Source organism: Cheilinus undulatus, linkage group 12 (genome assembly GCF_018320785.1).
Source record: "Cheilinus undulatus linkage group 12, ASM1832078v1, whole genome shotgun sequence".
Lineage (NCBI taxonomy): Eukaryota > Metazoa > Chordata > Actinopteri > Labriformes > Labridae > Cheilinus > Cheilinus undulatus.
The window spans coordinates 50,834,315-50,861,214 of NC_054876.1; the positions used below are offsets into that span (position 1 = coordinate 50,834,315).

The 26,900-nt window shown below is 37.5% G+C and overlaps 1 protein-coding gene across 2 annotated transcripts in view; it reads left to right on the top strand.

Annotated features, from left to right (window-relative positions):
• Window positions 1-26,900, top strand: part of LOC121519340 (hexokinase-2-like) — a 67,763-nt gene that overhangs the window by 1,088 nt on the left and 39,775 nt on the right. The gene's annotated exons all lie outside the window — the stretch shown is intronic.

A 26,900-nucleotide genomic window follows, 5' to 3' on the forward strand; every position in this document is an offset into this window, starting at 1 on the left:
TTCTTTAAACCTGCCATTCCACCTTAAAAGTCTCTTTAGCTGGGCTGTTCTTTAAACCTGCCATTCCACCTTAAAAGTCTCTTTAGCTGGGCTGTTCTTTAAACCTGCCATTCCACCTTAAAGTCTCTCCAGCTGGGCTGTTCTTTAAACCTGCCATTCCACCTTAAAGTCTCTTTAGCTGGGCTGTTCTTTAAACCTGCCATTCCACCTTAAAAGTCTCTTTAGCTGGGCTGTTCTTTAAACCTGCCATTCCACCTTAAAGTCTCTTTAGCTGGGCTGTTCTTTAAACCTGCCGTTCCACCTTAAAAGTCTGTCCAGCTGGGCTGTTCTTTAAACCTGCCGTTCCACCTTAAAAGTCTGTCCAGCTGGGCTGTTCTTTAAACCTGCCGTTCCACCTTAAAAGTCTGTCCAGCTGGGCTGTTCTTTAAACCTGCCATTCCACCTTAAAAGTCTGTCCAGCTGGGCTGTTCTTTAAACCTGCCATTCCACCTTAAAGTCTCTTTAGCTGGGCTGTTCTTTAAACCTGCCATTCCACCTTAAAAGTCTCTTTAGCTGGGCTGTTCTTTAAACCTGCCATTCCACCTTAAAAGTCTCTTTAGCTGGGCTGTTCTTTAAACCTGCCATTCCACCTTAAAGTCTCTTTAGCTGGGCTGTTCTTTAAACCTGCCATTCCACCTTAAAAGTCTCTTTAGCTGGGCTGTTCTTTAAACCTGCCATTCCACCTTAAAGTCTCTTTAGCTGGGCTGTTCTTTAAACCTGCCATTCCACCTTAAAAGTCTCTTTAGCTGGGCTGTTCTTTAAACCTGCCATTCCACCTTAAAGTCTCTCCAGCTGGGCTGTTCTTTAAACCTGCCATTCCACCTTAAAGTCTCTTAAGCTGGGCTGTTCTTTAAACCTGCCATTCCACCTTAAAAGTCTCTTTAGCTGGGCTGTTCTTTAAACCTGCCGTTCCACCTTAAAGTCTCTCCAGCTGGGCTGTTCTTTAAACCTGCCATTTCACCTTAAAGTCTCTTTAGCTGGGCTGTTCTTTAAACCTGCCGTTCCACCTTAAAAGTCTGTCCAGCTGGGCTGTTCTTTAAACCTGCCATTCCACCTTAAAAGTCTCTTTAGCTGGGCTGTTCTTTAAACCTGCCATTCCACCTTAAAGTCTCTTTAGCTGGGCTGTTCTTTAAACCTGCCATTCCACCTTAAAAGTCTCTTTAGCTGGGCTGTTCTTTAAACCTGCCATTCCACCTTAAAGTCTCTTTAGCTGGGCTGTTCTTTAAACCTGCCATTCCACCTTAAAAGTCTCTTTAGCTGGGCTGTTCTTTAAACCTGCCATTCCACCTTAAAGTCTCTTTAGCTGGGCTGTTCTTTAAACCTGCCATTCCACCTTAAAGTCTCTTTAGCTGGGCTGTTCTTTAAACCTGCCATTCCACCTTAAAGTCTCTTTAGCTGGGCTGTTCTTTAAACCTGCCATTCCACCTTAAAGTCTCTTTAGCTGGGCTGTTCTTTAAACCTGCCCTTCCACCTTAAAAGTCTCTGAAGCTGGGCTGTTCTATAAAACTGCCGTTCCACCTTAAAAGTCTCTTTAGCTGGGCTGTTCTTTAAACCTGCCATTCCACCTTAAAAGTCTCTTTAGCTGGGCTGTTCTTTAAACCTGCCATTCCACCTTAAAGTCTCTTTAGCTGGGCTGTTCTTTAAACCTGCCATTCCACCTTAAAAGTCTCTTTAGCTGGGCTGTTCTTTAAACCTGCCATTCCACCTTAAAAGTCTCTTTAGCTGGGCTGTTCTTTAAACCTGCCATTCCACCTTAAAGTCTCTTTCCAGCAGGGCGGTTCTATAAACCTGCCATTCCCCCTTAAAAGTCGCTCCCGCTGGGCTGTTCTTTAAACCTGCCATTCCACCTTAAAGTCTCTTTAGCTGGGCTGTTCTTTAAACCTGCCATTCCACCTTAAAGTCTCTTTAGCTGGGCTGTTCTTTAAACCTGCCATTCCACCTTAAAAGTCTCTTTAGCTGGGCTGTTCTTTAAACCTGCCATTCCACCTTAAAAGTCTGTCCAGCTGGGCTGTTCTTTAAACCTGCCATTCCACCTTAAAAGTCTCTTTAGCTGGGCTGTTCTTTAAACCTGCCATTCCACCTTAAAAGTCTCTTTAGCTGGGCTGTTCTTTAAACCTGCCATTCCACCTTAAAAGTCTCTTTAGCTGGGCTGTTCTTTAAACCTGCCATTCCACCTTAAAAGTCTGTCCAGCTGGGCTGTTCTTTAAACCTGCCATTCCACCTTAAAAGTCTCTTTAGCTGGGCTGTTCTTTAAACCTGCCATTCCACCTTAAAAGTCTCTTTAGCTGGGCTGTTCTTTAAACCTGCCGTTCCACCTTAAAAGTCTGTCCAGCTGGGCTCTTCTTTAAACCTGCCATTCCACCTTAAAAGTATATCCAGCTTGGCTGTTATTTAAACCTTCCATTCCACCATAAAAGTCTCTTTAGCTGGGCTGTTCTTTAAACCTGCCATTCCACCTTAAAAGTCTCTTTAGCTGGGCTGTTCTTTAAACCTGCCATTCCACCTTAAAGTCTGTAGCTGGGCTGTTCTTTAAACCTGCCATTTCACCTTAAAGTCTCTTTAGCTGGGCTGTTCTTTAAACCTGCCCGTTCCACCTTAAAGTCTGTCCAGCTGGGCTGTTCTTTAAACCTGCCATTCCACCTTAAAAGTCTCTTTAGCTGGGCTGTTCTTTAAACCTGCCATTTCCACCTTAAAGTCTCTTTAGCTGGGCTGTTCTTTAAACCTGCCATTCCACCTTAAAGTCTCTCCAGCTGGGCTGTTCTTTAAACCTGCCATTCCACCTTAAAGTCTCTTTAGCTGGGCTGTTCTTTAAACCTGCCATTCCACCTTAAAAGTCTCTTTAGCTGGGCTGTTCTTTAAACCTGCCATTCCACCTTAAAAGTCTGTCCAGCTGGGCTGTTCTTTAAACCTGCCATTCCACCTTAAAAGTCTGTCCAGCTGGGCTGTTCTTTAAACCTGCCATTCCACCTTAAAAGTCTCTTTATCTGGGCTGTTCTTTAAACCTGCCGTTCCACCTTAAAAGTCTCTTTAGCTGGGCTGTTCTTTAAACCTGCCGTTCCACCTTAAAGTCTCTTTAGCTGGGCTGTTCTTTAAACCTGCCATTCCACCTTAAAAGTCTCTTTAGCTGGGCTGTTCTTTAAACCTGCCATTCCACCTTAAAGTCTCTCCAGCTGGGCTGTTCTTTAAACCTGCCATTCCACCTTAAAGTCTCTTTAGCTGGGCTGTTCTTTAAACCTGCCATTCCACCTTAAAAGTCTCTTTAGCTGGGCTGTTCTTTAAACCTGCCATTCCACCTTAAAGTCTCTTTAGCTGGGCTGTTCTTTAAACCTGCCATTCCACCTTAAAAGTCTCTTTAGCTGGGCTGTTCTTTAAACCTGCCATTCCACCTTAAAAGTCTGTCCAGCTGGGCTGTTCTTTAAACCTGCCATTCCACCTTAAAAGTCTCTTTAGCTGGGCTGTTCTTTAAACCTGCCGTTCCACCTTAAAAGTCTGTCCAGCTGGGCTGTTCTTTAAACCTGCCATTCCACCTTAAAGTCTCTTTAGCTGGGCTGTTCTTTAAACCTGCCATTCCACCTTAAAGTCTCTTTAGCTGGGCTGTTCTTTAAACCTGCCATTCCACCTTAAAGTCTCTTTAGCTGGGCTGTTCTTTAAACCTGCCGTTCCACCTTAAAAGTCTCTTTAGCTGGGCTGTTCTTTAAACCTGCCATTCCACCTTAAAAGTCTGTCCAGCTGGGCTGTTCTTTAAACCTGCCGTTCCACCTTAAAAGTCTGTCCAGCTGGGCTGTTCTTTAAACCTGCCGTTCCACCTTAAAAGTCTGTCCAGCTGGGCTGTTCTTTAAACCTGCCGTTCCACCTTAAAAGTCTGTCCAGCTGGGCTGTTCTTTAAACCTGCCGTTCCACCTTAAAGTCTCTCCAGCTGGGCTGTTCTTTAAACCTGCCGTTCCACCTTAAAAGTCTGTCCAGCTGGGCTGTTCTTTAAACCTGCCATTCCACCTTAAAAGTCTCTTTAGCTGGGCTGTTCTTTAAACCTGCCGTTCCACCTTAAAAGTCTCTTTAGCTGGGCTGTTCTTTAAACCTGCCGTTCCACCTTAAAGTCTCTCCAGCTGGGCTGTTCTTTAAACCTGCCATTCCACCTTAAAGTCTCTTTAGCTGGGCTGTTCTTTAAATCTGCCATTCCACCTTAAAAGTCTCTTTAGCTGGGCTGTTCTTTAAACCTGCCGTTCCACCTTAAAAGTCTGTCCAGCTGGGCTGTTCTTTAAACCTGCCATTCCACCTTAAAGTCTCTCCAGCTGGGCTGTTCTTTAAACCTGCCATTCCACCTTAAAGTCTCTTTAGCTGGGCTGTTCTTTAAACCTGCCATTCCACCTTAAAGTCTCTCCAGCTGGGCTGTTCTTTAAACCTGCCATTCCACCTTAAAAGTCTCTTTAGCTGGGCTGTTCTTTAAACCTGCCATTCCACCTTAAAAGTCTCTTTAGCTGGGCTGTTCTTTAAACCTGCCATTCCACCTTAAAAGTCTCTTTAGCTGGGCTGTTCTTTAAACCTGCCATTCCACCTTAAAGTCTCTTTAGCTGGGCTGTTCTTTAAACCTGCCATTCCACCTTAAAGTCTCTTTAGCTGGGCTGTTCTTTAAACCTGCCATTCCACCTTAAAGTCTGTCCAGCTGGGCTGTTCTTTAAACCTGCCATTCCACCTTAAAAGTCTGTCTTTAGCTGGGCTGTTCTTTAAACCTGCCATTCCACCTTAAAAGTCTCTTTAGCTGGGCTGTTCTTTAAACCTGCCATTCCACCTTAAAGTCTCTTTAGCTGGGCTGTTCTTTAAACCTGCCATTCCACCTTAAAAGTCTCTTTAGCTGGGCTGTTCTTTAAACCTGCCGTTCCACCTTAAAGTCTCTTTAGCTGGGCTGTTCTTTAAACCTGCCGTTCCACCTTAAAAGTCTGACAAGCTGGGCTGTTCTTTAAACCTGCCATTCCACCTTAAAAGTCTGTCCAGCTGGGCTGTTCTTAAAACATGCCATTCCACCTTAAAAGTCTGTCCTTTAGCTGGGCTGTTCTTTAAACCTGCCGTTCCACCTTAAAAGTCTGTCCAGCTGGGCTGTTCTTTAAACCTGCCATTCCACCTTAAAAGTCTGTCCAGCTGGGCTGTTCTTTAAACCTGCCGTTCCACCTTAAAAGTCTGTACAGCTGGGCTGTTCTTTAAACCTGCCATTCCACCTTAAATGTCTCATTAGCTGGGCTGTTCTTTAAACCTGCCATTCCACCATAAAAGTCTCTCCAGCTGGGCTGTTCTTTAACCCTGCCATTCCACCTTAAAAGTCTGTCCAGCTGGGCTGTTCTTTAAACCTGCCTTTCCACCTTAAAAGTCTGTGGAGCTGGGCTGTTCTTTAAACCTGCCGTTCCACCTTAAAAGTCTCTTGAGCTGGGCTGTTCTTTAAACCTGCCTTTCCACCTTAAAGTCTCTCCAGCTGGGCTGTTCTTTCAACCTGCCGCGTTCCACCTTAAAAGTCTCTTTAGCTGGGCTGTTCTTTAAACCTGCCGTTCCACCTTAAAAGTCTCTTTAGCTGGGCTGTTCTTTAAACCTGCTGTTCCACCTTAAAAGTCTGTCCAGCTGGGCTGTTCTTTAAACCTGCCATTTCACCTTAAAAGTCTGTCCAGCCGGGCTGTTCTTTAAACCTGCCATTCCACCTTAAAAGTCTCTTTAGCTGGGCTGTTCTTTAAACCTGCCATTCCACCTTAAAATTCTCTTTAGCTGGGATGTTCTTTAAACCTGCCTTTCCACCTTAAAAGTCTCTTTAGCTGGGCTGTTCTTTAAACCTGCCGTTTCACCTTAAAAGTCTCTTTAGCTGGGCTGTTCTTTAAACCTGCCATTCCACCTTAAAGTCTCTTTAGCTGGGCTGTTCTTTAAACCTGCCATTCCACCTTAAAAGTCTCTTTAGCTGGGCTGTTCTTTAAACCTGCCATTCCACCTTAAAGTCTCTCCAGCTGGGCTGTTCTTTAAATCTGCCATTCCACCTTAAAAGTCTCTTTAGCTGGGCTGTTCTTTAAACCTGCCATTCCACCTTAAAAGTCTCTTTAGCTGGGCTGTTCTTTAAACCTGCCATTCCACCTTAAAGTCTCTCCAGCTGGGCTGTTCTTTAAACCTGCCATTCCACCTTAAAAGTCTCTTTAGCTGGGCTGTTCTTTAAACCTGCCATTCCACCTTAAAAGTCTGTCCAGCTGGGCTGTTCTTTAAACCTGCCGTTCCACCTTAAAAGTCTGTCCAGCTGGGCTGTTCTTTAAACCTGCCGTTCCACCTTAAAAGTCTGTCCAGCTGGGCTGTTCTTTAAACCTGCCATTCCACCTTAAAGTCTCTTTAGCTGGGCTGTTCTGTAAACCTGCCATTCCACCTTAAAGTCTCTTTAGCTGGGCTGTTCTTTAAACCTGCCATTCCACCTTAAAGTCTCTTTAGCTGGGCTGTTCTTTAAACCTGCCGTTCCACCTTAAAGTCTCTTTAGCTGGGCTGTTCTTTAAACCTGCCGTTCCACCTTAAAAATCTGTCCAGCTGGGCTGTTCTTTAAACCTGCCATTCCACCTTAAAAGTCTCTTTAGCTGGGCTGTTCTTTAAACCTGCCATTCCACCTTAAAGTCTCTTTAGCTGGGCTGTTCTTTAAACCTGCCATTCCACCTTAAAGTCTCTTTAGCTGGGCTGTTCTTTAAACCTGCCATTCCACCTTAAAGTCTCTTTAGCTGGGCTGTTCTTTAAACCTGCCATTCCACCTTAAAAGTCTCTTTAGCTGGGCTGTTCTTTAAACCTGCCATTCCACCTTAAAGTCTGTCCAGCTGGGCTGTTCTTTAAACCTGCCATTCCACCTTAAAAGTCTGTCCAGCTGGGCTGTTCTTTAAACCTGCCATTCCACCTTAAAGTCTCTTTAGCTGGGCTGTTCTTTAAACCTGCCATTCCACCTTAAAGTCTCTTTAGCTGGGCTGTTCTTTAAACCTGCCGTTCCACCTTAAAGTCTCTTTAGCTGGGCTGTTCTTTAAACCTGCCATTCCACCTTAAAAGTCTGTCCAGCTGGGCTGTTCTTTAAACCTGCCATTCCACCTTAAAAGTCTCTTTAGCTGGGCTGTTCTTTAAACCTGCCATTCCACCTTAAAAGTCTCTTTAGCTGGGCTGTTCTTTAAACCTGCCATTCCACCTTAAAAGTCTCTTTAGCTGGGCTGTTCTTTAAACCTGCCGTTCCACCTTAAAAGTCTGTCCAGCTGGGCTGTTCTTTAAACCTGCCATTCCACCTTAAAAGTCTCTTTAGCTGGGCTGTTCTTTAAACCTGCCATTCCACCTTAAAAGTCTCTGTAGCTGGGCTGTTCTTTAAACCTGCCATTCCACCTTAAAAGTCTGTCCAGCTGGGCTGTTCTTTAAACCTGCCATTCCACCTTAAAAGTCTATCCAGCTGGGCTGTTCTTTAAACCTGCCATTCCACCTTAAAAGTCTCTTTAGCTGGGCTGTTCTTTAAACCTGCCATTCCACCTTAAAAGTCTCTTTAGCTGGGCTGTTCTTTAAACCTGCCGTTCCACCTTAAAAGTCTGTCCAGCTGGGCTCTTCTTTAAACCTGCCATTTCACCTTAAAGTCTCTTTAGCTGGGCTGTTCTTTAAACCTGCCGTTCCACCTTAAAAGTCTGTCCAGCTGGGCTGTTCTTTAAACCTGCCATTCCACCTTAAAAGTCTCTTTAGCTGGGCTGTTCTTTAAACCTGCCATTTCACCTTAAAGTCTCTTTAGCTGGGCTGTTCTTTAAACCTGCCATTCCACCTTAAAGTCTCTCCAGCTGGGCTGTTCTTTAAACCTGCCATTCCACCTTAAAGTCTCTTTAGCTGGGCTGTTCTTTAAACCTGCCGTTCCACCTTAAAAGTCTCTTTAGCTGGGCTGTTCTTTAAACCTGCCGTTTCACCTTAAAAGTCTGTCCAGCTGGGCTGTTCTTTAAACCTGCCGTTCCACCTTAAAAGTCTGTCCAGCTGGGCTGTTCTTTAAACCTGCCATTCCACCTTAAAAGTCTCTTTATCTGGGCTGTTCTTTAAACCTGCCGTTCCACCTTAAAAGTCTCTTTAGCTGGGCTGTTCTTTAAACCTGCTGTTCCACCTTAAAGTCTCTTTAGCTGGGCTGTTCTTTAAACCTGCCATTCCACCTTAAAAGTCTCTTTAGCTGGGCTGTTCTTTAAACCTGCCATTCCACCTTAAAGTCTCTCCAGCTGGGCTGTTCTTTAAACCTGCCATTCCACCTTAAAGTCTCTTTAGCTGGGCTGTTCTTTAAACCTGCCATTCCACCTTAAAAGTCTCTTTAGCTGGGCTGTTCTTTAAACCTGCCGTTCCACCTTAAAGTCTCTCCAGCTGGGCTGTTCTTTAAACCTGCCATTCCACCTTAAAAGTCTCTTTAGCTGGGCTGTTCTTTAAACCTGCCATTCCACCTTAAAAGTCTGTCCAGCTGGGCTGTTCTTTAAACCTGCCGTTCCACCTTAAAAGTCTGACAAGCTGGGCTGTTCTTTAAACCTGCCATTCCACCTTAAAAGTCTGTCCAGCTGGGCTGTTCTTTAAACCTGCCATTTCACCTTAAAGTCTCTTTAGCTGGGCTGTTCTTTAAACCTGCCGTTCCACCTTAAAGTCTCTTTAGCTGGGCTGTTCTTTAAACCTGCCATTCCACCTTAAAGTCTCTTTAGCTGGGCTGTTCTTTAAACCTGCCGTTCCACCTTAAAAGTCTCTTTAGCTGGGCTGTTCTTTAAACCTGCCGTTCCACCTTAAAAGTCTGTCCAGCTGGGCTGTTCTTTAAACCTGCCGTTCCACCTTAAAAGTCTGTCCAGCTGGGCTGTTCTTTAAACCTGCCGTTCCACCTTAAAAGTCTGTCCAGCTTGGCTGTTCTTTAAACCTGCCGTTCCACCTTAAAAGTCTCTTTAGCTGGGCTGTTCTTTCAACCTGCCGTTCCACCTTAAAGTCTCTCCAGCTGGGCTGTTCTTTAAACCTGCCATTCCACCTTAAAAGTCTCTCCAGCTGGGCTGTTCTTTAAACCTGCCGTTCCACCTTAAAAGTCTCTTTAGCTGGGCTGTTCTTTAAACCTGCCGTTCCACCTTAAAAGTCTCTTTAGCTGGGCTGTTCTTTCAACCTGCCGTTCCACCTTAAAGTCTCTCCAGCTGGGCTGTTCTTTAAACCTGCCGTTCCACCTTAAAAGTCTGTCCAGCTGGGCTGTTCTTTAAACCTGCCGTTCCACCTTAAAGTCTCTCCAGCTGGGCTGTTCTTTAAACCTGCCATTCCACCTTAAAGTCTCTTTAGCTGGGCTGTTCTTTAAACCTGCCGTTCCACCTTAAAGTCTCTCCAGCTGGGCTGTTCTTTAAACCTGCCATTCCACCTTAAAAGTCTCTTTAGCTGGGCTGTTCTTTAAACCTGCCGTTCCACCTTAAAAGTCTGTCCAGCTGGGCTGTTCTTTAAACCTGCCATTCCACCTTAAAAGTCTCTTTAGCTGGGCTGTTCTTTAAACCTGCCATTCCACCTTAAAGTCTCTTTAGCTGGGCTGTTCTTTAAACCTGCCATTCCACCTTAAAGTCTCTTTAGCTGGGCTGTTCTTTAAACCTGCCATTCCACCTTAAAGTCTCTCCAGCTGGGCTGTTCTTTAAACCTGCCATTCCACCTTAAAAGTCTCTTTAGCTGGGCTGTTCTTTAAACCTGCCATTCCACCTTAAAAGTCTCTTTAGCTGGGCTGTTCTTTAAACCTGCCGTTCCACCTTAAAGTCTCTTTAGCTGGGCTGTTCTTTCAACCTGCCATTCCACCTTAAAAGTCTCTTTAGCTGGGCTGTTCTTTAAACCTGCCGTTCCACCTTAAAGTCTCTTTAGCTGGGCTGTTCTTTAAACCTGCCGTTCCACCTTAAAAGTCTGACAAGCTGGGCTGTTCTTTAAACCTGCCATTCCACCTTAAAAGTCTGTCCAGCTGGGCTGTTCTTTAAACCTGCCATTTCACCTTAAAGTCTCTTTAGCTGGGCTGTTCTTTAAACCTGCCGTTCCACCTTAAAAGTCTGTCCAGCTGGGCTGTTCTTTAAACCTGCCGTTCCACCTTAAAAGTCTGTCCAGCTGGGCTGTTCTTTAAACCTGCCGTTCCACCTTAAAAGTCTGTCCAGCTGGGCTGTTCTTTAAACCTGCCGTTCCACCTTAAAAGTCTCTTTAGCTGGGCTGTTCTTTCAACCTGCCGTTCCACCTTAAAGTCTCTCCAGCTGGGCTGTTCTTTAAACCTGCCATTCCACCTTAAAAGTCTCTCCAGCTGGGCTGTTCTTTAAACCTGCCGTTCCACCTTAAAAGTCTCTTTAGCTGGGCTGTTCTTTAAACCTGCCGTTCCACCTTAAAGTCTCTTTAGCTGGGCTGTTCTTTAAACCTGCCGTTCCACCTTAAAGTCTCTCCAGCTGGGCTGTTCTTTCAACCTGCCGTTCCACCTTAAAGTCTCTTTAGCTGGGCTGTTCTTTAAACCTGCCGTTCCACCTTAAAAGTCTGTCCAGCTGGGCTGTTCTTTAAACCTGCCGTTCCACCTTAAAAGTCTGTCCAGCTGGGCTGTTCTTTAAACCTGCCATTTCACCTTAAAAGTCTGTCCAGCTGGGCTGTTCTTTAAACCTGCCATTCCACCTTAAAAGTCTCTTTAGCTGGGCTGTTCTTTAAACCTGCCGTTTCACCTTAAAAGTCTCTTTAGCTGGGCTGTTCTTTAAACCTGCCATTTCACCTTAAAAGTCTGTCCAGCCGGGCTGTTCTTTAAACCTGCCATTCCACCTTAAAAGTCTCTTTAGCTGGGCTGTTCTTTAAACCTGCCGTTCCACCTTAAAAGTCTCTTTAGCTGGGCTGTTCTTTAAACCTGCCATTCCACCTTAAAGTCTCTTTAGCTGGGCTGTTCTTTAAATCTGCCATTCCACCTTAAAAGTCTCTTTAGCTGGGCTGTTCTTTAAACCTGCCATTCCACCTTAAAGTCTCTCCAGCTGGGCTGTTCTTTAAATCTGCCATTCCACCTTAAAGTCTCTTTAGCTGGGCTGTTCTTTAAACCTGCCATTCCACCTTAAAAGTCTCTTTAGCTGGGCTGTTCTTTAAACCTGCCGTTCCACCTTAAAAGTCTCTTTAGCTGGGCTGTTCTTTAAACCTGCCGTTCCACCTTAAAAGTCTCTTTAGCTGGGCTGTTCTTTAAACCTGCCATTCCACCTTAAAAGTCTGTCCAGCTGGGCTGTTCTTTAAACCTGCCGTTCCACCTTAAAAGTCTGTCCAGCTGGGCTGTTCTTTAAACCTGCCGTTCCACATTAAAAGTCTGTCCAGCTGGGCTGTTCTTTAAACCTGCCATTCCACCTTAAAGTCTCTTTAGCTGGGCTGTTCTTTAAACCTGCCATTCCACCTTAAAAGTCTCTTTAGCTGGGCTGTTCTTTAAACCTGCCATTCCACCTTAAAAGTCTCTTTAGCTGGGCTGTTCTTTAAACCTGCCGTTCCACCTTAAAAGTCTCTTTAGCTGGGCTGTTCTTTAAACCTGCCGTTCCACCTTAAAAGTCTGTCCAGCTGGGCTGTTCTTTAAACCTGCCATTCCACCTTAAAAGTCTGTCCAGCTGGGCTGTTCTTTAAACCTGCCGTTCTTTAAACCTGCCGTTCCACCTTAAAAGTCTGTCCAGCTGGGCTGTTCTTTAAACCTGCCATTCCACCTTAAAAGTCTGTCCAGCTGGGCTGTTCTTTAAACCTGCCATTCCACCTTAAAAGTCTCTTTAGATGAGCTGTTCTTTAAACCTGCCATTCCACCTTAAAAGTCTGTCCAGCTGGGCTGTTCTTTAAACCTGCCGTTCCACCTTAAAAGTCTCTTTAGCTGGGCTGTTCTTTAAACCTGCCGTTCCACCTTAAAAGTCTCTTTAGCTGGGCTGTTCTTTAAACCTGCCGTTCCACCTTAAAAGTCTCTTTAGCTGGGCTGTTCTTTAAACCTGCCATTCCACCTTAAAAGTCTCTCCAGCTGGGCTGTTCTTTAAACCTGCCATTCCACCTTAAAGTCTCTTTAGCTGGGCTGTTCTTTAAACCTGCCATTCCACCTTAAAGTCTCTCCAGCTGGGCTGTTCTTTAAACCTGCCATTCCACCTTAAAGTCTGTCCAGCTGGGCTGTTCTTTAAACCTGCCGTTCCACCTTAAAAGTCTGTCCAGCTGGGCTGTTCTTTAAACCTGCCGTTCCACCTTAAAAGTCTGTCCAGCTGGGCTGTTCTTTAAACCTGCCATTCCACCTTAAAAGTCTCTTTAGATGAGCTGTTCTTTAAACCTGCCATTCCACCTTAAAAGTCTGTCCAGCTGGGCTGTTCTTTAAACCTGCCATTCCACCTTAAAAGTCTCTCCAGCTGGGCTGTTCTTTAAACCTGCCGTTCCACCTTAAAAGTCTCTTTATCTGGGCTGTTTTTTAAACCTGCCGTTCCACCTTAAAAGTCTCTTTAGCTGGGCTGTTCTTTAAACCTGCCGTTCCACCTTAAAAGTCTGTCCAGCTGGGCTGTTCTTTAAACCTGCCGTTCCACCTTAAAAGTCTGTCCAGCTGGGCTGTTCTTTAAACCTGCCGTTCCACCTTAAAAGTCTCTTTAGATGAGCTGTTCTTTAAACCTGCCATTCCACCTTAAAAGTCTGTCCAGCTGGGCTGTTCTTTAAACCTGCCGTTCCACCTTAAAAGTCTCTTTATCTGGGCTGTTCTTTAAACCTGCCGTTCCACCTTAAAGTCTCTTTAGCTGGGCTGTTCTTTAAACCTGCCGTTCCACCTTAAAGTCTCTTTAGCTGGGCTGTTCTTTAAACCTGCCATTCCACCTTAAAGTCTCTCCAGCTGGGCTGTTCTTTAAACCTGCCGTTCCACCTTAAAGTCTCTCCAGCTGGGCTGTTCTTTAAACCTGCCATTCCACCTTAAAGTCTCTTTAGCTGGGCTGTTCTTTAAACCTGCCGTTCCACCTTAAAGTCTCTGCAGCTGGGCTGTTCTTTAAACCTGCCATTCCACCTTAAAGTCTCTTTAGCTGGGCTGTTCTTTAAACCTGCCGTTCCACCTTAAAGTCTCTGCAGCTGGGCTGTTCATCTTTAAAGCGTGTTTCTGAAGTTCCCTGTGAGAGGAGGAGGTGTAAAGTTTAGGAGTCAGTCCTGGCGTCTTCCTCCGCTCTCAGTCGTCCCTCAGCTGTGGGTGAGGGGCTCTAGGGCTGACGTTGGTGCTGACAGGCCCGCTGACGTTCTCTGACAGCCACAGGTGTAGAGGGGGGCAGGAGGCAGAGCAGACAGTCTAACCTGCTGATAAAGATAAATCAAGGTTTCATTGCCAGGGTGCAAACATGATTTCCTCAACATAAAGACGTGTTTCTCCTTTTTTGATGCACGGCGCTTTCAGTCAGAAAACAGAAACGAAGGTTTGAGTGTCAGAAATTTCAGATCCGTGAACATCTGAGTGTGCTGATGACCTTTAACCTTCGGTTTAGGAAACAGGAGGAAAAATACTCCTGGATTACGAGATCATGATGTGGATATCATGAGTTGGACGTCCCTAGCACCGCTTTAACCCTCAGGCATCTGGAGGGACCTTTTGGTCCACTTGGGCTCATGTTTCCTGTTCCTCTGCTCTCATTGTTTCTGTGTTAGCCCACATGGGCTCATTTGTTGTAACAGAGAATTTTTGAATTCAAATTTCAACGTCTCCAACAGGTCAGGGGAGCGCCGTGAAACTCATTTAGTACCCTTTAAAGCCATTAGGGACAAAAATGTCCACTTCCAAAAAAACTGCTATAAAAACTTTTTTCTGCTTTTTTTTTGCATAAATCTCTTAAACAACTCCAGCTGTGCTCAAAACTACCAAACATTCAATCATTTTGAGGATTTTAACCCTTTAAATGCCAGTTTGATTACTTAAAGATCAAAAAATGTGGTTTGAATGGGAGTCAATGGGACATTTTTGTCCTTAAAGAGTAGTAAATTTTAAATCAGACGCTACACAAAAACTAAAAATGCATCAAAGTCAGTATTTTAGCTAATGTTGGACAAACCCAGGGCTGCTTTAAAAAACACCCCTCACCCCCCCAACATTAGTTAGCTGGAAAATAATTGAAAAAATATGACCATCCTGTAATCAAACTGCCACTTAAAGGGTTAAAATCATGAAAATTATTCAATAATTGATTGTTTTGATTAGAACTGAAGTTGATCAAAAGATTTGACCAAAAAAACGCAGATAAAAATATTAATGTATGCTATTTATATTTCTGCTTTTGGAAGTGGACGTTTTTGTCCTTAATGGCTTTAAAAGTCTGTGTGTTCCTGTAAAGCGTCCTTGGGTTTCTTGAAAGGCGCTATATAAATCCAAGATATTATTCTGATTGGTGGATCAGCCTCAGAATAACGGTGATGTAGGCGTGCCTCACTGAGGACACGTCTAAAATTACCCTCAGTGATTCAGACACATATTCATGTTAAAAAGAGGCTGAGGGTAGATAACGAAGCATTAAAATAGAGATTAACTATCCAAACGTGCCGAGGGAGGACCCCTGGTCCGAACAGCAAGACCAGGTCCCCCCACAAATCCCCCAGATGTCCTCAGATCAGGTAACCTTAGCTGGACAGACAGATTCATAGAAACAGTAAATGAACAGATTTTACACCTTAGTAAACATGTTCTTATTTTATGGACATAGATTCCAGCGGCCTGGAGGCGTGATGGCGTGATGGCGTGGTGACTTTGAGCTCTGAGGTTTTTCTGACAGATGATGAAGAGCTCCTGGATGTTTGGATTTTTATATTCCATGTTTGTGATTCTCTGAATTTTCATTCATTCTCTGAGCTCAGTGGAGGAGGGACACGTGTGTGAGGTTGGCCTGAGGCCTCGACTAAAACGTCCATGGTTGAGCCACATAGGCGCTGACATAATCAGTGGGCGGGGCTAAAGAGCCTCAGGTGTCTCTGTAAAGGGACACTCCACCCAAAAACAAACAAAAGCTTCATCCAGAGTGTTGACATCAGCAGGATTATCCTCACATGTCCCTGCTTTTGTGTTGCATAGAGAGAGTTGTTGATGTGATGCTGATTCTCTTCTGTCGCTGTGGTTTCATTCACAACATGAAGATTTAAGACAGAATACAAAGTTGTACCGTGGTGTCAAAAAGTATTTCCTCCTCTCTGATTCCTGAGTTTTTGCATGTTTTTCACACTTAAATGTTTCGGATCATCAAACCAATTTTTATATTTCACAAAGACAACCCAAGTAAATGGAAAATGCCATGTTTGAAAGATTATTTCATTTTTTTAAGGGGGGAAAAATCCAAACCTCTCTGTCCCTGTGTGAAAAAGTAATCACCCCCTGAACCTAATAACTGAAATCAAGCATTTGTGATAACTGCTGATGAGTCTTTCTCATCACTGTGGAGGAATGTTGTCCCATTCTTCTTCACAGAATTGCTGCAACTCAGCCATATTGGAGGGTTTTCCAGCATGAACTGCCGTTTAAGGTCACACCACAGCATCTCAGTTGGATTTAAGTCCAGACCCTGACTGGGCCACTCCAGAACCTTCATTTAGTTTATCCTGATCCAGTCAGAGGTGGACTTGCTGGTGTGTTTCTGGTCGTTGTCCTGCTGCATAACCCAAGTACTCTTGATCTTGAGGTCATGAACTGATGGCCGGACGTTGGCCTTCAGGATTTTCTGGTAGACAGCAGAATTCATGGTTCCATCAATCACAGCCAGTGGTCCTGGTCCTGGTCCAGACCATCACACTGCCACCACCATGTCTGACTGTTGGCATGATGTTCTTTTTATCAAATGCTCTTATTTTTACTCCAGATGTAACGGGACTCAAACCTTCCAGAAAGTTCCTCTTCTGTCTGGTCAGTCCTCAGAATATTTCCCAGAAGTCTCGGGGATCATCAGGATGTTTTAGTCAAATGTGAGATGAGTCTTTGTGCTCTTTTTTGTCAGCAGTGGTTTTGGCCTTGGATCTCTCCCATGATGCCGCTGTTGCCCAGTGTCTTTCTCATGGTTTAGTCATGAACTCTGACCTTAACTGAGGCCAGTGAGGCCTGCAGGTCTTCGGATGTGGTTCTGGGTTCTTCTGTGACCTCCTGGATGAGTTGTGGTTGCTCTCTCAGAGTGATTTTGGTTGGCCAACCACTCCTGGGAAGGTTCACCACTGTTCCCAGTTTTCTCCATTTGTGGATAATGGCTCTGACCGTGGTTCTCTGGAGTCCCAAAGCCTCAGAAATGTCTTTGTAGCCTTTTCCAGACTGATAGAGTCCAATCACTTTGTTTCTCATTTGTTCTTGAGTTTCTTTGGATGGTGCCATGATGCGTTTCTCTCTGAGATCTTGTAGCCTACTTCACTTTGTCTGACAGCTTCTATTTAAGGGATTTCTACGTTCAACTAATCTGGCGGTAATCAGGCGTGGGTGTGGCCAGAGAAACTGAACTCAGCTTTCCAAGAACTGTGGTTAATCACAGTTAACTGATGATTTAACAAGGGGGGCAATTACTTTTTCACACAGGGACAGAGAGGTTTGGATTTTTCCCCCCTGAAAAAATGAAATAATCTTTCAAACACGGCATTTTCCATTTACTTGGGTTGTCGTTGTGAAATAAAGACATTGGTTTGATGATCCGAAACATTTAAGTGTGAAAAACATGCAAAAACTCAGAAACCAGAGAGGAGGAAATACTTTGTCACACCACTGGATGTATGAAGTCAACAGAATATAAAGATGTATGCATGAAATCATAATAGAATATAAAGATGTATGCATGAAATCATAACAGAATATAAAGATGTATGTATGAAATCATAACAGAATATAAAGATGTATGCATGAAATCATAACAGAATATAAAGATGTATGCATGAAATCATAACAGAATATAAAGATGTATGCATGAAATCATAACAGAATATAAAGATGTATGCATGAAATCATAACAGAATATAAAGATGTATGCATGAAATCAACAGAATATAAAGATGTATGCATGACATCATAACAGAATATAAAGATGTATGCATGAAATCATAACAGAATATAAAGATGTATGCATGAAATCATAACAGAATATAAAGATGTATGCATGAAATCAACAGAATATAAAGATTTATGCATGAAATCAACAGAATATAAAGATGTATGCATGAAATCATAACAGAATATAAAGATGTATGCATGAAATCATAACAGAATATAAAGATGTATGCATGAAATCATAACAGAATATAAAGATGTATGCATGAAATCATAACAGAATATAAAGATGTATGTATGAAATCAACAGAATATAAAGATGTTTGCATGAAATCATAACAGAATATAAAGATGTATGTATGAAATCATAACAGAATATAAAGATGTATGCATGAAATCATAACAGAATATAAAGATGTATGCATGAAATCATAACAGAATATAAAGATGTATGCATGAAATCATAACAGAATATAAAGATGTATGCATGAAATCAACAGAATATAAAGATGTATGTATGAAATCAACAGAATATAAAGATGTATGCATGAAATCATAACAGAATATAAAGATGTATGCATGAAATCATAACAGAATATAAAGATGTATGCATGAAATCAACAGAATATAAAGATGTATGTATGAAATCATAACAGAATATAAAGATGTATGCATGAAATCATAACAGAATATAAAGATGTATGCATGAAATCATAACAGAATATAAAGATGTATGCATGAAATCAACAGAATATAAAGATGTATGCATGAAATCATAACAGAATATAAAGATGTATGCATGAAATCATAACAGAATATAAAGATGTATGCATGAAATCATAACAGAATATAAAGATGTATGCATGAAATCAACAGAATATAAAGATGTATGCATGAAATCATAACAGAATATAAAGATGTATGCATGAAATCATAACAGAATATAAAGATGTATGCATGAAATCATAACAGAATATAAAGATGTATGCATGAAATCAACAGAATATAAAGATGTATGCATGAAATCTTAACAGAATATAAAGATGTATGCATGAAATCATAACAGAATATAAAGATGTATGCATGAAATCATAACAGAATATAAAGATGTATGCATGAAATCATAACAGAATATAAAGATGTATGCATGAAATCAACAGAATATAAAGATGTATGCATGAAATCATAACAGAATATAAAGATGTATGCATGAAATCATAACAGAATATAAAGATGTATGCATGAAATCAACAGAATATAAAGATGTATGCATGAAATCATAACAGAATATAAAGATGTATGCATGAAATCATAACAGAATATAAAGATGTATGCATGAAATCAACAGAATATAAAGATGTATGCATGAAATCATAACAGAATATAAAGATGTATGCATGAAATCTTAACAGAATATAAAGATGTATGCATGAAATCATAACAGAATATAAAGATGTATGCATGAAATCATAACAGAATATAAAGATGTATGCATGAAATCATAACAGAATATAAAGATGTATGCATGAAATCATAACAGAATATAAAGATGTATGTATGAAATCAACAGAATATAAAGATGTATGCATGAAATCAACAGAATATAAAGATGTATGCATGAAATCATAACAGAATATAAAGATGTATGCATGAAATCATAACAGAATATAAAGATGTATGCATGAAATCATAACAGAATATAAAGATGTATGCATGAAATCATAACAGAATATAAAGATGTATGCATGAAATCAACAGAATATAAAGATGTATGCATGAAATCATAACAGAATATAAAGATGTATGCATGAAATCATAACAGAATATAAAGATGTATGCATGAAATCATAACAGAATATAAAGATGTATGTATGAAATCAACAGAATATAAAGATGTATGCATGAAATCATAACAGAATATAAAGATGTATGCATGAAATCATAACAGAATATAAAGATGTATGTATGAAATCATAACAGAATATAAAGATGTATGTATGAAATCAACAGAATATAAAGATGTATGCATGAAATCATAACAGAATATAAAGATGTATGTATGAAATCATAACAGAATATAAAGATGTATGTATGAAATCATAACAGAATATAAAGATGTATGTATGAAATCAACAGAATATAAAGATGTATGTATGAAATCAACAGAATATAAAGATGTATGTATGAAATCATAACAGAATATAAAGATGTATGTATGAAATCAACAGAATATAAAGATGTATGTATGAAATCATAACAGAATATAAAGATGTATGTATGAAATCATAACAGAATATAAAGATGTATGTATGAAATCAACAGAATATAAAGATGTATGCATGAAATCATAACAGAATATAAAGATGTATGCATGAAATCAACAGAATATAAAGATGTATGCATGAAATCATAACAGAATATAAAGATGTATGTATGAAATCATAACAGAATATAAAGATGTATGCATGAAATCATAACAGAATATAAAGATGTATGTATGAAATCATAACAGAATATAAAGATGTATGTATGAAATCAACAGAATATAAAGATGTATGCATGAAATCATAACAGAATATAAAGATGTATGCATGAAATCATAACAGAATATAAAGATGTATGCATGAAATCATAACAGAATATAAAGATGTATGTATGAAATCAACAGAATATAAAGATGTATGCATGAAATCATAACAGAATATAAAGATGTATGCATGAAATCATAACAGAATATAAAGATGTATGTATGAAATCATAACAGAATATAAAGATGTATGCATGAAATCATAACAGAATATAAAGATGTATGCATGAAATCATAACAGAATATAAAGATGTATGCATGAAATCAACAGAATATAAAGATGTATGCATGAAATCATAACAGAATATAAAGATGTATGCATGAAATCATAACAGAATATAAAGATGTATGCATGAAATCATAACAGAATATAAAGATGTATGTATGAAATCATAACAGAATATAAAGATGTATGTATGAAATCAACAGAATATAAAGATGTATGCATGAAATCATAACAGAATATAAAGATGTATGCATGAAATCATAACAGAATATAAAGATGTATGCATGAAATCATAACAGAATATAAAGATGTATGTATGAAATCATAACAGAATATAAAGATGTATGCATGAAATCATAACAGAATATAAAGATGTATGCATGAAATCATAACAGAATATAAAGATGTATGTATGAAATCAACAGAATATAAAGATGTATGCATGAAATCATAACAGAATATAAAGATGTATGCATGAAATCAACAGAATATAAAGATGTATGCATGAAATCATAACAGAATATAAAGATGTATGCATGAAATCATAACAGAATATAAAGATGTATGCATGAAATCATAACAGAATATAAAGATGTATGCATGAAATCAACAGAATATAAAGATGTATGCATGAAATCATAACAGAATATAAAGATGTATGCATGAAATCATAACAGAATATAAAGATGTATGCATGAAATCATAACAGAATATAAAGATGTATGTATGAAATCAACAGAATATAAAGATGTATGCATGAAATCATAACAGAATATAAAGATGTATGCATGAAATCATAACAGAATATAAAGATGTATGCATGAAATCAACAGAATATAAAGATGTATGCATGAAATCATAACAGAATATAAAGATGTATGCATGAAATCATAACAGAATATAAAGATGTATGCATGAAATCAACAGAATATAAAGATGTATGTATGAAATCATAACAGAATATAAAGATGTATGTATGAAATCAACAGAATATAAAGATGTATGCATGAAATCATAACAGAATATAAAGATGTATGCATGAAATCATAACAGAATATAAAGATGTATGCATGAAATCATAACAGAATATAAAGATGTATGCATGAAATCATAACAGAATATAAAGATGTATGTATGAAATCAACAGAATATAAAGATGTATGCATGAAATCATAACAGAATATAAAGATGTATGCATGAAATCATAACAGAATATAAAGATGTATGCATGAAATCAACAGAATATAAAGATGTATGCATGAAATCATAACAGAATATAAAGATGTATGCATGAAATCATAACAGAATATAAAGATGTATGTATGAAATCAACAGAATATAAAGATGTATGCATGAAATCATAACAGAATATAAAGATGTATGTATGAAATCAACAGAATATAAAGATGTATGCATGAAATCAACAGAATATAAAGATGTATGCATGAAATCATAACAGAATATAAAGATGTATGCATGAAATCATAACAGAATATAAAGATGTATGCATGAAATCAACAGAATATAAAGATGTATGCATGAAATCATAACAGAATATAAAGATGTATGCATGAAATCATAACAGAATATAAAGATGTATGTATGAAATCAACAGAATATAAAGATGTATGCATGAAATCATAACAGAATATAAAGATGTATGCATGAAATCTTAACAGAATATAAAGATGTATGTATGAAATCAACAGAATATAAAGATGTATGCATGAAATCAACAGAATATAAAGATGTATGCATGAAATCATAACAGAATATAAAGATGTATGTATGAAATCAACAGAATATAAAGATGTATGTATGAAATCTTAACAGAATATAAAGATGTATGTATGAAATCAACAGAATATAAAGATGTATGCATGAAATCTTAACAGAATATAAAGATGTATGCATGAAATCAACAGAATATAAAGATGTATGCATGAAATCTTAACAGAATATAAAGATGTATGCATGAAATCTTAACAGAATATAAAGATGTATGCATGAAATCATAACAGAATATAAAGATGTATGCATGAAATCTTAACAGAATATAAAGATGTATGCATGAAATCATAACAGAATATAAAGATGTATGCATGAAATCATAACAGAATATAAAGATGTATGCATGAAATCTTAACAGAATATAAAGATGTATGCATGAAATCATAACAGAATATAAAGATGTATGCATGAAATCAACAGAATATAAAGATGTATGTATGAAATCATAACAGAATATAAAGATGTATGCATGAAATCTTAACAGAATATAAAGATGTATGTATGAAATCTTAACAGAATATAAAGATGTATGCATGAAATCATAACAGAATATAAAGATGTATGTATGAAATCAACAGAATATAAAGATGTATGCATGAAATCATAACAGAATATAAAGATGTATGCATGAAATCATAACAGAATATAAAGATGTATGTATGAAATCATAACAGAATATAAAGATGTATGCATGAAATCATAACAGAATATAAAGATGTATGCATGAAATCATAACAGAATATAAAGATGTATGCATGAAATCAACAGAATATAAAGATGTATGCATGAAATCATAACAGAATATAAAGATGTATGCATGAAATCATAACAGAATATAAAGATGTATGCATGAAATCATAACAGAATATAAAGATGTATGTATGAAATCATAACAGAATATAAAGATGTATGTGTGAAATCAACAGAATATAAAGATGTATGCATGAAATCATAACAGAATATAAAGATGTATGCATGAAATCATAACAGAATATAAAGATGTATGCATGAAATCATAACAGAATATAAAGATGTATGTATGAAATCAACAGAATATAAAGATGTATGCATGAAATCATAACAGAATATAAAGATGTATGTATGAAATCAACAGAATATAAAGATGTATGCATGAAATCATAACAGAATATAAAGATGTATGCATGAAATCATAACAGAATATAAAGATGTATGTATGAAATCAACAGAATATAAAGATGTATGCATGAAATCATAACAGAATATAAAGATGTATGCATGAAATCATAACAGAATATAAAGATGTATGTATGAAATCAACAGAATATAAAGATGTATGCATGAAATCATAACAGAATATAAAGATGTATGCATGAAATCATAACAGAATATAAAGATGTATGCATGAAATCAACAGAATATAAAGATGTATGCATGAAATCATAACAGAATATAAAGATGTATGCATGAAATCATAACAGAATATAAAGATGTATGCATGAAATCAACAGAATATAAAGATGTATGCATGAAATCATAACAGAATATAAAGATGTATGCATGAAATCATAACAGAATATAAAGATGTATGCATGAAATCATAACAGAATATAAAGATGTATGTATGAAATCAACAGAATATAAAGATGTATGCATGAAATCATAACAGAATATAAAGATGTATGCATGAAATCATAACAGAATATAAAGATGTATGCATGAAATCAACAGAATATAAAGATGTATGCATGAAATCTTAACAGAATATAAAGATGTATGCATGAAATCATAACAGAATATAAAGATGTATGCATGAAATCATAACAGAATATAAAGATGTATGTATGAAATCATAACAGAATATAAAGATGTATGCATGAAATCATAACAGAATATAAAGATGTATGCATGAAATCAACAGAATATAAAGATGTATGCATGAAATCATAACAGAATATAAAGATGTATGCATGAAATCATAACAGAATATAAAGATGTATGTATGAAATCAACAGAATATAAAGATGTATGTATGAAATCATAACAGAATATAAAGATGTATGTATGAAATCAACAGAATATAAAGATGTATGCATGAAATCTTAACAGAATATAAAGATGTATGCATGAAATCATAACAGAATATAAAGATGTATGTATGAAATCAACAGAATATAAAGATGTATGCATGAAATCAACAGAATATAAAGATGTATGCATGAAATCATAACAGAATATAAAGATGTATGCATGAAATCATAACAGAATATAAAGATGTATGTATGAAATCAACAGAATATAAAGATGTATGCATGAAATCATAACAGAATATAAAGATGTATGCATGAAATCATAACAGAATATAAAGATGTATGTATGAAATCAACAGAATATAAAGATGTATGCATGAAATCAACAGAATATAAAGATGTATGCATGAAATCATAACAGAATATAAAGATGTATGTATGAAATCATAACAGAATATAAAGATGTATGCATGAAATCATAACAGAATATAAAGATGTATGCATGAAATCAACAGAATATAAAGATGTATGCATGAAATCATAACAGAATATAAAGATGTATGCATGAAATCATAACAGAATATAAAGATGTATGCATGAAATCATAACAGAATATAAAGATGTATGTATGAAATCAACAGAATATAAAGATGTATGCATGAAATCATAACAGAATATAAAGATGTATGCATGAAATCATAACAGAATATAAAGATGTATGCATGAAATCAACAGAATATAAAGATGTATGCATGAAATCTTAACAGAATATAAAGATGTATGCATGAAATCATAACAGAATATAAAGATGTATGTATGAAATCAACAGAATATAAAGATGTATGTATGAAATCATAACAGAATATAAAGATGTATGTATGAAATCAACAGAATATAAAGATGTATGCATGAAATCATAACAGAATATAAAGATGTATGCATGAAATCATAACAGAATATAAAGATGTATGCATGAAATCATAACAGAATATAAAGATGTATGCATGAAATCATAACAGAATATAAAGATGTATGCATGAAATCAACAGAATATAAAGATGTATGCATGAAATCATAACAGAATATAAAGATGTATGCATGAAATCATAACAGAATATAAAGATGTATGCATGAAATCAACAGAATATAAAGATGTATGCATGAAATCATAACAGAATATAAAGATGTATGCATGAAATCATAACAGAATATAAAGATGTATGTATGAAATCAACAGAATATAAAGATGTATGTATGAAATCATAACAGAATATAAAGATGTATGTATGAAATCAACAGAATATAAAGATGTATGCATGAAATCTTAACAGAATATAAAGATGTATGCATGAAATCATAACAGAATATAAAGATGTATGTATGAAATCAACAGAATATAAAGATGTATGCATGAAATCAACAGAATATAAAGATGTATGCATGAAATCATAACAGAATATAAAGATGTATGCATGAAATCATAACAGAATATAAAGATGTATGTATGAAATCAACAGAATATAAAGATGTATGCATGAAATCATAACAGAATATAAAGATGTATGCATGAAATCTTAACAGAATATAAAGATGTATGTATGAAATCAACAGAATATAAAGATGTATGCATGAAATCAACAGAATATAAAGATGTATGCATGAAATCATAACAGAATATAAAGATGTATGTATGAAATCAACAGAATATAAAGATGTATGTATGAAATCTTAACAGAATATAAAGATGTATGCATGAAATCATAACAGAATATAAAGATGTATGCATGAAATCTTAACAGAATATAAAGATGTATGCATGAAATCATAACAGAATATAAAGATGTATGCATGAAATCTTAACAGAATATAAAGATGTATGCATGAAATCATAACAGAATATAAAGATGTATGCATGAAATCTTAACAGAATATAAAGATGTATGCATGAAATCATAACAGAATATAAAGATGTATGCATGAAATCAACAGAATATAAAGATGTATGCATGAAATCTTAACAGAATATAAAGATGTATGCATGAAATCAACAGAATATAAAGATGTATGCATGAAATCTTAACAGAATATAAAGATGTATGCATGAAATCAACAGAATATAAAGATGTATGCATGAAATCTTAACAGAATATAAAGATGTATGCATGAAATCATAACAGAATATAAAGATGTATGCATGAAATCTTAACAGAATATAAAGATGTATGTATGAAATCATAACAGAATATAAAGATGTATGCATGAAATCTTAACAGAATATAAAGATGTATGCATGAAATCATAACAGAATATAAAGATGTATGTATGAAATCAACAGAATATAAAGATGTATGCATGAAATCTTAACAGAGCCGAGATTTAAACACCCTACAGCAGTGGTGCTCAACCTGTGGCTCTTTTATGTCTTAATCTGAAATATATTTCCTCAGTAGCCCTTTATTAAGGGAAACTATGACCTCAGAAATGATCCATTGTTAGTCACATAGATCAGTTTTTTATCCCCATATTCATACAGTTGGCTTTAATTTTCAACCTTTATTTTTGTCTGTAAATTTCCATTGTACTTATTTGCCTTTTTTTTTTGCCTTTTTCAAATTTTTTGCTGCTTTTAATCCATTTTTCCTGCTTAAAGCCCACTTTTCTTCATCTATTTTTACCCATTTTTACTTCTTCTATCACATTTTTGCCACCATTTTTTTGCTTTTTATCCTGCTTTTTGCTATTTGCAGTCTTTTTCCCTTTTTTGCCATTTTTTCACCCATGTAAGCCGTATTGCCATTAAACACCATTGTTTCCAGCATTCTGTCACTCTTTGCAGCTTTTTGACCATTTTTCCCACATTTTTGTCCTTTCAGTCACTTTTACACTCCCTTTTTTGCTGTTTTTTGCCACCTGTTACTCATTTTTTGGTTACTTTTCACCCATTTTTGCCACTTTCTGCCACTTTTTCCTCCCTTTTTTTCCACTTTTCACCCACTTTTTGCCTTTTTATGCCTGCCTTGCTCCTTTTCGCCTCTTGTTGCCACTGTTTTGCTGCTGTTTGGCCATTACTTGCCACCTTGTAACGGAGGGGTTTTTAGACATGCACAGATCAATACTGGAGCGTTTTTCCTGCAGCAGACCTCACAGGCATGTTTTAGGACCTCTGAGACGATATAAACTCGTCTTAAAGGGTCAAATATGGGACCTTTAAATGAGGAGGCTTCTATCAGACCATCCGTCATCATTTCACCCCTGATAACTCCTGGTAGATGACCTGAAATATAGAAGTACATAACC